The sequence below is a fragment of the Gorilla gorilla genome, chromosome 15 (assembly GCF_029281585.2).
Source record: "Gorilla gorilla gorilla isolate KB3781 chromosome 15, NHGRI_mGorGor1-v2.1_pri, whole genome shotgun sequence".
Lineage (NCBI taxonomy): Eukaryota > Metazoa > Chordata > Mammalia > Primates > Hominidae > Gorilla > Gorilla gorilla.
Window position 1 is genome coordinate 120836991 of NC_073239.2, and position 11845 is coordinate 120848835.

Sequence of the window (11845 nt, forward strand, 5' to 3'; positions counted from 1 at the left end):
TAATCCCAGCACTTTGGGAGCCCCAGGAAGGAGGATCGCTTGAGCTCAGGAGTTCAAAACCAGCCTGGGCAAAACATATTGAGACCCCATCTCTACAAAAAATTGAAAAAAAAGCCAGGCATGGTGGCTTGCGCCTGTAGTCCCAGATACTGGAGAGGCTGAGGTAGGAGGGTCTCTTGAGCCTGGGAGGTGGAGGCTGCAGTAAGCAGAGATCAGTCCCTGTTAAAAAAAAAAAAGTGACAGTCCCCAGGAAGGTGCAGGTCGATGGTGGCAGCCACTGTGGTGGCTTGTGGCTGGTGTTCTTGTCCTATGTTTGTAGCATCCCTAGGTCCAGGGTTCAGGGCTTCCTGTTCCCAGGAGGGTTCAGATAAGAGGCCCTGAGCAGCCACTCAGGCAGAGCCTCTTCCTGGGGAGAAGGTGCTCCCTGGGGCGAGCAAGTGGGCAGGCCTTGGCTCTCTCCATTCCTGAATACCTTCTACTGTCTAGGTAGTAGAACACCTTCTACTGACCCTGGCCCAGGCTCAGATACGGTCCAACCCGGCAGACCCTTCCCGGGGGCCTGTGACTGTCCTAGGCAGGGAGAGCCACGTCGGGGTGGTGGCCGCCCCCAGCGCCCCGAACCTGCGAAGGCCCAGTGTAGGGGTGAGCGCGCACCGGCTGGGGGGACGTTGGAGAAGCCAAGCAGAGGCAGCCGGGCGCGCCTTCCTGCCCTCCCGGTGGAAGGGGACGCGGCAGGGACAGGCGGGCGGCCAGACGGCCTCAGGACGCTTGACAAGGGTTTTGGCTGAGGGTGCGCCCTGGGCTCTGGAGCGCCCAGGTGCCCCGCCACCCACGGGGGGCGTGGCATCGGGGCGTGGCCTGGGCGTGGCCGGCACCGCCTCTTCCCTTTCCTGAGTCCAGAGGGCACCTCCTGCCCCCCACGTTTCCTTCCTGCTGGGGGGCTTCTGTTCTCCCAGACCGGGTCGGTGCTCTTTTCCCCCGGCGCCCCTCCCCCACCCAGCCCGGGCCTTGCCTGCCGCAGCCACCTTCTTCTCTGATGCTGTGTTCTGGACTTGGTGACAATGGCAACTTGACAAGAAGGCGAGCCTGGGCCTTTCCTGCGGCGACATCCAGCTTCCCCCGCCCCTCCCTGGGTGGGTGCCCACCACACGCCCAGCCTGCCGCGTGCTTATCCAGGCCCTCCAGGCCAGGCCTCCGGGTCTTATGGAAGAAGGCCCCGTGTCTGGGCAGTGCCGTGGCTGTGAGTGAGCATCCGGGGCCAGTCAGATGTGCCGTCTCCGGAGGTCACTTCCACAGTGGCCATCAACAGCTTGGCCAAACTCGGCCGCAGGATCTTTTCCTATCAATTGCAGGATGGACTCTTCCCGCAGCCATGCGACCTGTGGCCCGCGGTCCTGCTCCCTGAGCTGGAGGAGGCTGAACAGAACGAGCAGGTTGAGGCCTGTGGGAAGGAAGAGCCACATCTCCTTCATGTTTATTACCCGCTCCGCAGGCCATACCTAGGAGGACTTGAAGGTTTTTTTAAGGGGGAAAGGGGGTTTCCAGAACCACAGCCGGCTCAGCAGAAAGTCTCCACCAACAGAATCTGTGGGCGCACATTCCTCAACAGCTGAAGAAGGGGCTGGAGGGGCTCATGGCATCCCCTCCAGAGGCAGGCCCAGGGCCCTGTGTGCAGTGGGGGGTCCTGCATCTGCATTGTTGTTAAGAAAGTGACATTTGGCTACATGGAGTGGCTCATCCCTGTAATCCCAGCACTTTGGGAGGCTGAAGCTGTCAGATTGCTTGGGCCCAGGAGTTCGAGATCAGCCTGGGCAACTTGGTGAAACCTCATTTCTTTTTTTTGAGACAGGGTCTCACTCCGTAGCCAAGACTGGAGTGCAGTGGCACAATCTCGGCTCACCGCAACCTCCACTTCCCAGGCTCAAGTGATTCTCCTGACTCAGCCTCCCGAGTAGCTGGGATTACAGGTGTGCACCACCACGCCCGGCTGATTTTTGTATTGTTAGTAGAGACGGGGTTTCACCATGTTGGCCAGGTTGGTGTTGAACTCCTGACTTCAAATGATCCACCTGCCTCGGCCTCCCAAAGTGCTGGGATTACAGGCCTGAGCCACCGCGCCCAGACTTTTTTTTTTTTGAGATGGAGTTTCTCTCTGTCACCCAGGCTGGAGTGTGGTGGCACGATCTTGGCTCACTGCAACCTCCACCTCCCAGGGTCAAGTGATTCTCCTGGGTCAGCCTCCGGAGTAGCTGGGATTACAGGTACGTACCATCATGCCTGGCTAATTTTTGTATTTTTAGTAGAGACAGGGTTTCACCATGTCTGCCACGCTGGTCTTGGACTCCTGACCTCAAGGGATCTGCCCACCTCGGCCTCCCAAAGTGCTGGAATTACAGGTGTGAGCCACCATGCCCAGCCCTCATTTCTACAAAACGTACAAAAATTAGCCGGGCTTGGCACACATCTGTAGTCCCACGTACTCAAGAGGATGAAGTGGGAGGTTCACTTGAGCCTGGGGAGGTAGAGGCTGCAGTGAACCATGTTCCTGCCACTGCACTCCAGCCTGTGTGACAGTGAGACCTTGTCTCAAAAAAAAAAAAAGGCAACACTTCTTGAGGCTGCTGGTTTTTGAGCCCTACTGTGCTGCATGCTTTTGGTGTTCACTCTAATTCAGAGGGCCTCGAGGGCAAGACTTCGGCTCACAGCTGTATCCCAGGGCCTAGAACTGTGTCTGACATATACCAGGTACTCAATAAACCCTTGTCACACAAACCCCCAAGAACATTTCACAATGCTTTTCTTTTTTCCTTTTTTTTTTGAGACAGAGTCTTGCTCTATCGCCCAGGCTGGAGTGCAGTGGCGCGATCCCAGCTCACTGGGCTGGAGTGCAGTGGCGCCATCCCAGCTCACTGCAAACTCTGCCTCCTGGGTTCACGCCATTCTCCTGCCTCAGCCTCCTGAGTAGCTGGGACTACAGGCGCCTGCCACCACACCCGGCTAATGTTTTGTATTTTTAGTAGAGATGGGGTTTCACCGTGTTAGCCAGAATGGTCTCGATCTCCTGACCTCGTGATCCACCCGCCTCCGCCTCCCACAGTGCTGGGATTACAGGCATGAGCCACCACGCCCAGCCTTTTTTTTTTTTTCTCTAGTGCAGTGACGCGATCTTGGTTCACTGCAACCTCTGCCTCCCTAGCTCAAGCGATCCTCCCACCTCAGCCTTCCGAGTAGCTGGGACCACAGGCACGTACCACCATGCCTGGCTAATTTTTTGTATTTTTAGTAGAGACAGGTTTTTGCCATGTTGCCCAGGATGGTCTCAAACTCCTGAGCTCAAGCCATCCACCCACCTCAGCCTCTCAAAGTGCTGGGATTACAGGCATGAGCCACCATACTCAGCCTTGTTTCTCATTTATACAGGTAGCGATTGGAGGCTCAGGAAGGGGATTCATTGCCCAAGGTTGAACACTCAGTGGGAGAAGCAGGCCAGGACACAAGCAGGAGGGGCTCCAAAGCTGAGTTTGTTGCTGCAGAGCCTTTCCTGAGGTTGGGGAGGGTGTCTGCAGAAGGAGGCTGGAGACTGCTGTAAAATCACTACTACTGGTGACATCGTTGTTATTCTCTGACCTGACCCCTGAGTTGGTCAGACTTGGCCATGTGGACAACCCCCTGCTTCTCCTGCTCTCTGCTGCCCTAACCTGAGACTGGTTATTCAAGTGTCTTCCTCACTGTCTCCCCCAAACAGGAAGTCTTTTTTGATGCTCTTGCATCTGGGGCTGACCCAACACTGCTCATCCCATGTGGTCATTGCTGGCTTACAGGTCAGTCTGGCCCTTGCATTTGATGTTCTGTAAAGACAGAGCTCATGGTGCTGGCTCTGAGAAGGTATCAGGAAGTGGCAGATGGAAGGGTGGGTAGGTGGGTGGGTAGATGAATGGATGAGCCGGCGGATGAGTGGGCAGATGTGTGTGTGTACGGACAGGTGGGTGGATGCATGGATGGATGGATGGACAGGTGGATGAATAGTTGGGCAGATGGATGGATAAATGGAAAGGTGGGTGGGTGGATGGGTGGATGGATGGATGGATGGATAGATGGGTGGGTTGGTGGGTGGATATGTGGATGCATAGATGGATTGATGGACAAGTGGATGGGTGGATGGATGGATGGATTGATGGACAGGTGCATGGGTGGGTGAGTGCATGGATGGATGGATGGGTCGATGAGTGGGTGAGTAGATAGATGGATGGATGGATGGACAGGTGGGTGGGGGGTGGGGTGGGTGGATGGATGGATGGATGAATAGGTGGGTGGGTAGACGGATAGATGGGTGGGTGGATGGCCAGGTATGGTAGCTCACATCTGTAATCCCAGCACTTTGGGAGGCCAAGGCGGGCAGATCACCTGAGGTCAGGAGTTTGAGACCAGCCTGGCCAATATGGTGAAACCTGTCTGTACTAGAAAAAAAAAAAATACAAAAAATTAGCCAGGCATGGTGGCATGTGCCCGTAATCCCAGCTACTTAGGAGGCTGAGGCAGGAGAATTGCTTGAACCCGGGAGGCGAAGGCTGCAGTGAGCCGAGATCATGCCACTGCACTCTAGCCTGGGCAACAGAGTGAGACGTCTCAAACAAAAAAAAAAAAGATGGGTGGGTGGATGGATAAATAGGTGGATGGGTGGATGGGTGGGTAGATGGATGGGTGGATGGGTGGGTAGATGGATGGGTGGGTGGGTGGGTGGGTGGATGGGTGGTTGGGTGGATGGGTGGATGGGTGGTTGGGTGGGTGGGTGGGTGGATGGGTGGATGGGTGGATGGGTGGATGGGTGGATGGGTGGATGGATAGGTGGATGGGTAGGTGAATGGTGTGTTCTCAGCAGCAGCCAGAGGACCACTCCTGTCTCCCTGTATATGCTGATTTGCTGGAGTTTCTGGCCAGAAAGAATCATATAGGCTGTCCATAAAACGGCTAGAGAGGTGGGTAAAGTTTACCCTACAGAAGACAAGGCTCAGGGGAACAGGAGAGCTGCCTTTGAATATTTAGAGGACTGTCCCTTGGGAGTAGGCAAGGACACCCCTCCTGAGCCTCATGGCTCCACAGGTGGACCAAGAACCAGTGGCAGAAGTACCAGGGAGGCAGATGGTTTCTTGAGGCTCAAGCTGCCTGCTGGTTTCAGACACCTTCTCTTCTGGGGCTTCTGCCAAATGGTAAATGGAACCCGATTTTTTTGCAAACTTACATTTTTAGTTCTGAAATTGTTGATGACTCCAAACATTTTTATAATTAACAAAGTGTCTTGGCTGGGCATGATGGCTTAGGCCTGAAATCCCAGTGCTTTGGGAGGTCAGGGTGGGAGGATCACTTGAGGCCAGGAGTTCCACACTAGCCTAGGCAACATGGTGAGACTCTGTCTCTACAAAAAGTTGTTTAAAAAAGTAGCCAGAAGTGGTGATGCACGTCTATGGTCTCAGCTACTCGGAAGGCTGAGGTAGGAGGATTGCTTGAGGCAGGGAGTTTGAGGCTGCAGTGAGCTGTGATCTTGCCACTACATTCCAGTCTGGGTAGCAGAAAGAAACCCTGTCTGTAAACGAACAAACAAATCAACAAAGCATCTTTTTTTAAAAAATAATTTTATACTTAAACATATTAAAAATTATATTATTGTAATAGAGATAGGGTCTCACTGTGTTGCCCAGGCTGATCTCAAACTCCTGGGCTCAAGCCGTCCTCCTATCTTGGCCTCCCAAAATTCTGGAGTTATAGGTGCAAGCCAACATACCTGGCCAACAAAGTGTCTTTTGAATGAAAGCAAAACAGTCATAGTCACAAATGACACAGAGATTTTTTTTTTTTTTTTGAGACGGAGTCTCGCTGTCACCCAGGCTGGAGTGCAGTGGCACGATCTTGGCTCACTGCAAGCTCCACCTCCCAGGTCACGCCATTCTCCTGCCTCAGCCTCCTAAGTAGCTGGGACTACAGGCACCCACCACCATGCCCAGCTAATTTTTGTATTTTTAGTAGAGATGGGGTTTCACCGTGTTAGCAAGGATGGTCTCGATTTCCTGACCTCGTGATCCACCCGCCTTGGCCTCCCAAAGTGCTGGGATTACAGGCGTGAGCCACCACACCCGGCCGACACAGAGATATTTATGATGGGAAGTAACACTGTGCCCCGAACCTCCCCACCCCAGTTTTTCTTCCCAGAGTCTCCCCAAGAGCTGCTTCCTTTGACTCCTGCTGTGTGTAGTTCTGCTGACAATGACCTGGACAGCTCTGCGCCATGCACAGCGTCTCTCTTCTCCGATTTACCACATTTTAGACACTATTGACTCCTTCGTGTGAAAGATGGGAATTCAGCTACATCACATCACCCTACAAACTTTATTGTTAATGTAATTATTTTTATTTCTTCTACTGCTTTTTTGGTAACTTTATTTATTTATTTATTTATTATTTATTTTCGAGATGCAATTTCGCTCTTATTGCCAGGCTGGAGTGCAGCGGCGCGGTCTCGGCTCACTGCAACCTCTGCCTTCTGGGTTCAAGTGATTTTCTTGCCTCGGCCTCCCGAGTAGCTGGGATTACAGGTGCCCACCACTATGCCCAGCTAATTTTCTATTTTTGGTAGAGACGGAGTTTCACTATGTTGGCCGGGCTGGTCTCGAACTCCTGACCTCAGGTGATCTGCCCACCTCAGCCTCCCAAAGTGCTGGGATTACAGGTGTGAGCCACCACCAGACTTTTTTTTTTTTTTTTTTTTTTTTTTTTGAGACACAGTTTCTCTCTGTTGCCTATGCTGGAGTGCAGTGGCGTGATCTCAGCTAACTGCAACCTCTGCCTCCCGGGTTCAAGTGATTCTCCTGCCTCAGCCTCCCAAGTAGCTAGGCCTACAGGCGTGCACCACTACACCCAGCTAATTTTTGTATTTTTAGTAAAGATGGGGTTTCACCAAGTTGGCCAGGCTGGTCTGGAACTCTTCACCTCAGGTGATCGCCCACCTCAGCCTCCCAAAGTGCTGGGATTACAGGCTTGAACCACTGCGCCCGGCGTATGTTTTAATTTAATTTTTAAAGACAGGGTCTTGCTCTGTCACCCAGGATGGAGTGCAGTGGTGTGGACACAGCTCACTGCAGCCTCGAACTCCGGGGCCCAATCGATCCTCCCACCTAGTCCTCCTGTGTGACTGGGACTACAGGCGTACACCACGCTGCCAGCTACTTTTTGTATTTTTGTAGAGCGGGGTTTCACCATGTTGCTCAGGCTGGTCTTGAATTCCTGAGCTTAAGTGATCTGACTGCCTCAGCCTCCCAGATTGCTGGGATTATAGGCATGAGCCACTGCTCCCGGCCCTTGGTAACTTTAAATAATATTCTTTCTGCTATTAGGGAAACAAGAGCCTAGGAGAGCCAGGGTCACACCATCTTAAAACAAACTTCATCTTAAAACTAGTAAGGGACATTCCTTGCCGGTCACATAGTACTGAGATATTTACAAATGAGAAAACAGCTTAAAAATACCTGCAAGGACACACTCCCACAACGATGAAAAGTCCAGATGTTCTGATAGACACAATAATATATGCTTTCAAGATAATTCTACTTATGCTTTTTGTACTTGCATACTAAAATGTCAAGGATAGTTTTCTTTAAATCAACCGAATAATAAATTCTGTCATGCTATCAGCCCACCCGCACGTGGGCACAGCTTAGTTTAGTCTTTATACAGATAAGACCCCCATATAAGAAAGACTTAAAGCGGGCGCATTTCCTCTGCTTTCTGAGGTCGTCTCGCTCTGTAACTGAGTGGCTTTCAATAAATGAGCTTTTAGGCCAAGCACAGTCACTCACGCCTATAATCCCAGCACTTTGGGAGGCCGAGGCAGGCGGATCACCAGAGGTCAGGAGTTCGAGACCAGCCTGGCTAACGTGCTAAAATCCCATCTTTACTAAAAATGCGAAAATTAGCCAGGCGTGGTGGCGGGGGCCTGTAATCCCAGCTACTCGGGAGGCTGAGACAGGAGAACTGCTTGAAACCGGGAGGCAGAGCTTGCAGTAAGCTGAGATGGTGACATTGTACTCCAGCCTGGGTGACAGAGTGAGACTCCGTCTCAAAAAAAAAAGAATATGTTTACTTTCACATTCACCTCTGACCTCCTCTTGGGAAGACGAGGTTACCGGTGCCTTCCCTTCTCTTCCACTTTCAGATTTCTTCCCGGTCAGCCCCAAACACTGAATGTAAATACGGTCCAACATCAACCTGCAAACGAACACTGACATGAAAGCGCGGTTGGAAAGGATCTCGCAAAGGAACAGAATCTTGTGATCCTAATCGTAATGAACGTGATCGCCGGGTATTGAGAGCTTGCAGGTACCAGGGCTCCGGCACTATGTGTTTCACAGGGGCCACTTGGTAGACCTCATGGTGACCTTGAGGTCAGGTACCACGTTCCCATTTTACAGAGGAGGAAACTGAGATATCCTATGACAGCGAAAAGGTAGCAGAGCTGGGACTGGTGCCCAGGCTCGCCGAGTGGAAAAGCCCTCGGCCACCGTGGAGAGCTCGCTGCTTGTGGTCTGAAGCGTCGCCCCTGCACCGGCTTCTGCTGCCAAGGGTGGCTTTTCCTCACCGGTGCCCACCTATGCTCACTCGTGTCATGTGGTTAAGCCCTTTTGGCAACATAAGACCTTTCCCAAGAATGTGCCTCGGTGCAGAGGAAGACGGTGGGGGCAGGCCCCCTCCCCAGGATGCTCCACCCTCCCTGACCTCACACGGGTGCAACCTGGGCCGTGGCCGAGACCTGCTGTGCGGCAGACAATGGGAAGCCTGTGTGTCGTCCTGGGTGCCGGAATTAGACAATATTTAGCTTTCCCTTGGTGGAAAAGCCTTTCCCCTCCTGCTTTGGGCAGAAACTAGAGGTTCCTGTTGGGCGGGGCCTGGCTGCTGCCCCACCCCCGCCCGGCCGGGCACCTTGACCGGCAGCTCTCCGGGCTGCTCCCTGCCTGTGTCCCTGAGCACTGACTCCAGAGGTTTAATCATTAACGGGCACGTTTGGCCTTCGGTCGTGGGCTGGAATTTGGGACCTGTGCCCGGGAACAATGATCTCCAACACATTATTTTGTGTAAAATCACTTTTAGCTGCCATTAGCTAATAAAGCTGGAATAAAGTGAGGTCCATTAACCAGCACTGGCCTCTCGGCCTCTGGGGCTCCTTGGGAGGGACCCAAGGCACTCACCTTTTGAGGACCGTGAAATCGCCGCTAGAAAATGTGCTTACAATTGTGGTCCAGCACTGAAGCTGCTCAGTATGTTTTCAGTCCCCTCTGTGGCAACCCCACGTGTGGTTTTGGGGACTGGCAGAGTGCCCTGGAAGCGTGCCCACGTGCTGCAGATCCACCAGAGGAAATGCTCGGGAAACGCTGACGCCTGCTTTGCCCCCTGTTTCAGGGTCACCGAATGAGAAGCTGTTGGGATGAATGGCTCCCCCACCCTCCTAGCCCGGGCCAGGGGTCGCCCATCAGCAATGCCCACCTCCCTTCGTCATGGGAGGAGCTAGTGCTCCAGTCAGCCCTTTTCATCCTGAGCTGTTTGCTGGAAGTCACCAGTGGGTATCCACAGCCCAAGCCTCCTCTCTCTCCTTCCCCCAACTTCTGAGACAGCTGGCTGGATGCTCCCTCCAACCCCATTCCCCTGCCCTCTCCTGAGGACAGCTCTGTCGGGAGCAGGGCCTCCCAGCAAGAGCCAGCAGCTGCGCTGTTTCTGCTGCTCCAGCATTTCGGGGGCAGCTGGCTGGAAGGGTAGGGGCGATTTAGAGAGGCCCACTGGCAAGTGTGGTGATGGGACTCCATGTCTCCCGCATGGGACGCCCCCTCCTCCCTGGGCTTCATTCTTAGGGTCCCCAGTCATTCTTCCCTGGGCACAGCCCTCCCTCTCTGTGCCTCATTAGCTCATCCCCAAGTCCACCCTACAGCTGGTCACCTCCGTCTTGGTGCAGCCTACCTCCACGGCCCCGCCTGAATGCTGAGTGTTCAAGGGCCAGTGTTGCAAGGGGACCCCACCAGCCTTTCTACAGAGGCATCCAGAACCCTCTGGCCTCTCCCCATCTTCCTGCCCTCCCACATTTCTGCCTCCCTAGCTCTGCCCCCCGCCCCAGGAAGCTGAGGCTGCAAACTCAGAATCTGCCTTCGCCTCTGGTGCGCTGCCAACTCCCCCTTGGGCAGGCCTGTCGCCTGCAGCCTGTGTCTGTGCTGCCCTCCACTGCCGTGGCAGTGCCCAGGCCAACTGGTCGGCATGCTTGGGCTCAGGGACAACTTCACGGTCAGCACGTGGCTGTGCATGGCTTTGGACACCTGGAACGTGGAGCCGGTCAGCCAGCAGCTTTCAGACAGGGAGGGGCTGAAGGGTCCAGGCCACACAGAGCGCCAGGGCCAGCAGCCAGGCACTGGCCGCCACCACCCGTTTTCCTCCAGCAGCCCTGGGCTCTCCCTTGGTGGCTCTGCTCTGTGACTGCGGGCTGGTTCTTGGACCTCGGTTCCCTGCTGTTCTGGGAGGCTCGGGGCCTAGCTGAACTTGGGGCCTTCCTGCCTGCCAGCCCCTGACTCCGGATGGCCAGACACACTCCCAGAAACTCCACCCGGCCTCTTGTTGGCCACCGGAAGGGCTGGCGGGAGCTGCAGGATGCGCACACCCCTAGTGAGGGCTTGCCCGCTGCCCCTCTGGGAGCCTTCCTGGAATCCGGGAAATGAAGGCGCTCTCAGGCAGGACACCCAGTCAGATCTGTCTCGTGCAGGGCTCCGGGCCCCGTTCCTGGCCCTGCCAGGGAAGCCAGACCCAGCTTCCCAAGAGCAGACCCTGCCTGCAGAAGCGCTCCCAGGGGAGACAGCCAGGACCTCACTGGGAACAGACCCCCCAGGTTATTTCCAAGCCTGCCCCTCCTTTGCCTCCCTGCTGCCTCCTCATCCCCCCCACTCCACCCCGGCTGAGAGCAGCCACCGCCCAGCTTGCCCTGCCACGGTTCTGTGCTCAGGCTACAGCCCCCTGGATTAGAGTGGTTTACTGGTCTCTGCTACTTTTACGATCAAACCTAAACTCTTAAAGAACTTGACCCACAAAGAGCTGGCTCTGCAGATCCGTGGGGGAAAGGGTAGACTATTCTGTACATAGGGTTTGGACAACTCTCAAGAGAGAAAGCTGGTTTATTTCACATCATTCAGAGAGATCCTCTCCAGAGGGATTAAATAACTTACAATATAGAAAATATTCGAGTGTGGGCCCTCCTTCACGCCCAAAGTGGGGTGGCTCTCCAGGGTCATCACTGAAAACACTCGATTGCATAAAAGCCCCGCCGGCTCTGGGCACAGCCAGGAAGGTGCATCTCCCCAGACAAACAAGCTGTATTATCTCCAGCATGTGGGACAGGGAGGTGATGTTCTCCAGATGTTGGGAGCTGCCTCCCACTCCCCGGCCCTGCCCAGGCTGAGTGCCTGCTGAATGCTTTATGTAAGTGCCAAATGGCAGCGCTTGCACCCTGGGGCCGGATGGAATAGCAAGGAGGCTTCGGGCCTGGGTGGGGGCCTTGGGGCCCTGCTAACACCATGGGAGGACCTGTGAGGACCAGCCCTGGGGAACTGCACCTGGCCTCAGGCACGCCCCTCCTGGCCTGGGACAGAACTGTACAGCCTACTCCAGTTCAGTGCCAAGTGGAGCCACTCCTGCAGGGCAGTGGGCTGGGTAGGGATGCCACATGTGAGCCGCAGTCTTGGCAGGGACCTGGTTAACCTTGCCCTGCACGCAAGATAGTCCCTGGACACCACAAAGACCAACCGGCTCCAGCCTGGTCCCAGGGAGC

General features: G+C 54.6%; 1 long non-coding RNA gene across 3 annotated transcripts; it reads left to right on the plus strand.

The window, feature by feature from the left end:
• Positions 1-893: 893 nt before the first annotated feature.
• LOC109023300 (uncharacterized) lies at positions 894-9181 on the plus strand. 3 transcript variants are annotated; one of them, XR_002002701.3, is made up of 5 exons: positions 899-2261; positions 3746-3821; positions 4880-4976; positions 6192-6392; positions 8204-9181. It is a non-coding gene; the product is annotated as an uncharacterized lncRNA (long non-coding RNA). The 3 variants fall into 3 exon arrangements; XR_002002702.3 differs by lacking the exon at positions 3746-3821 and having other exon boundaries at positions 894-2261; XR_010130840.1 differs by having other exon boundaries at positions 907-2261; positions 4880-6392.
• The last annotated feature ends 2664 nt before the right edge of the window (positions 9182-11845 follow it).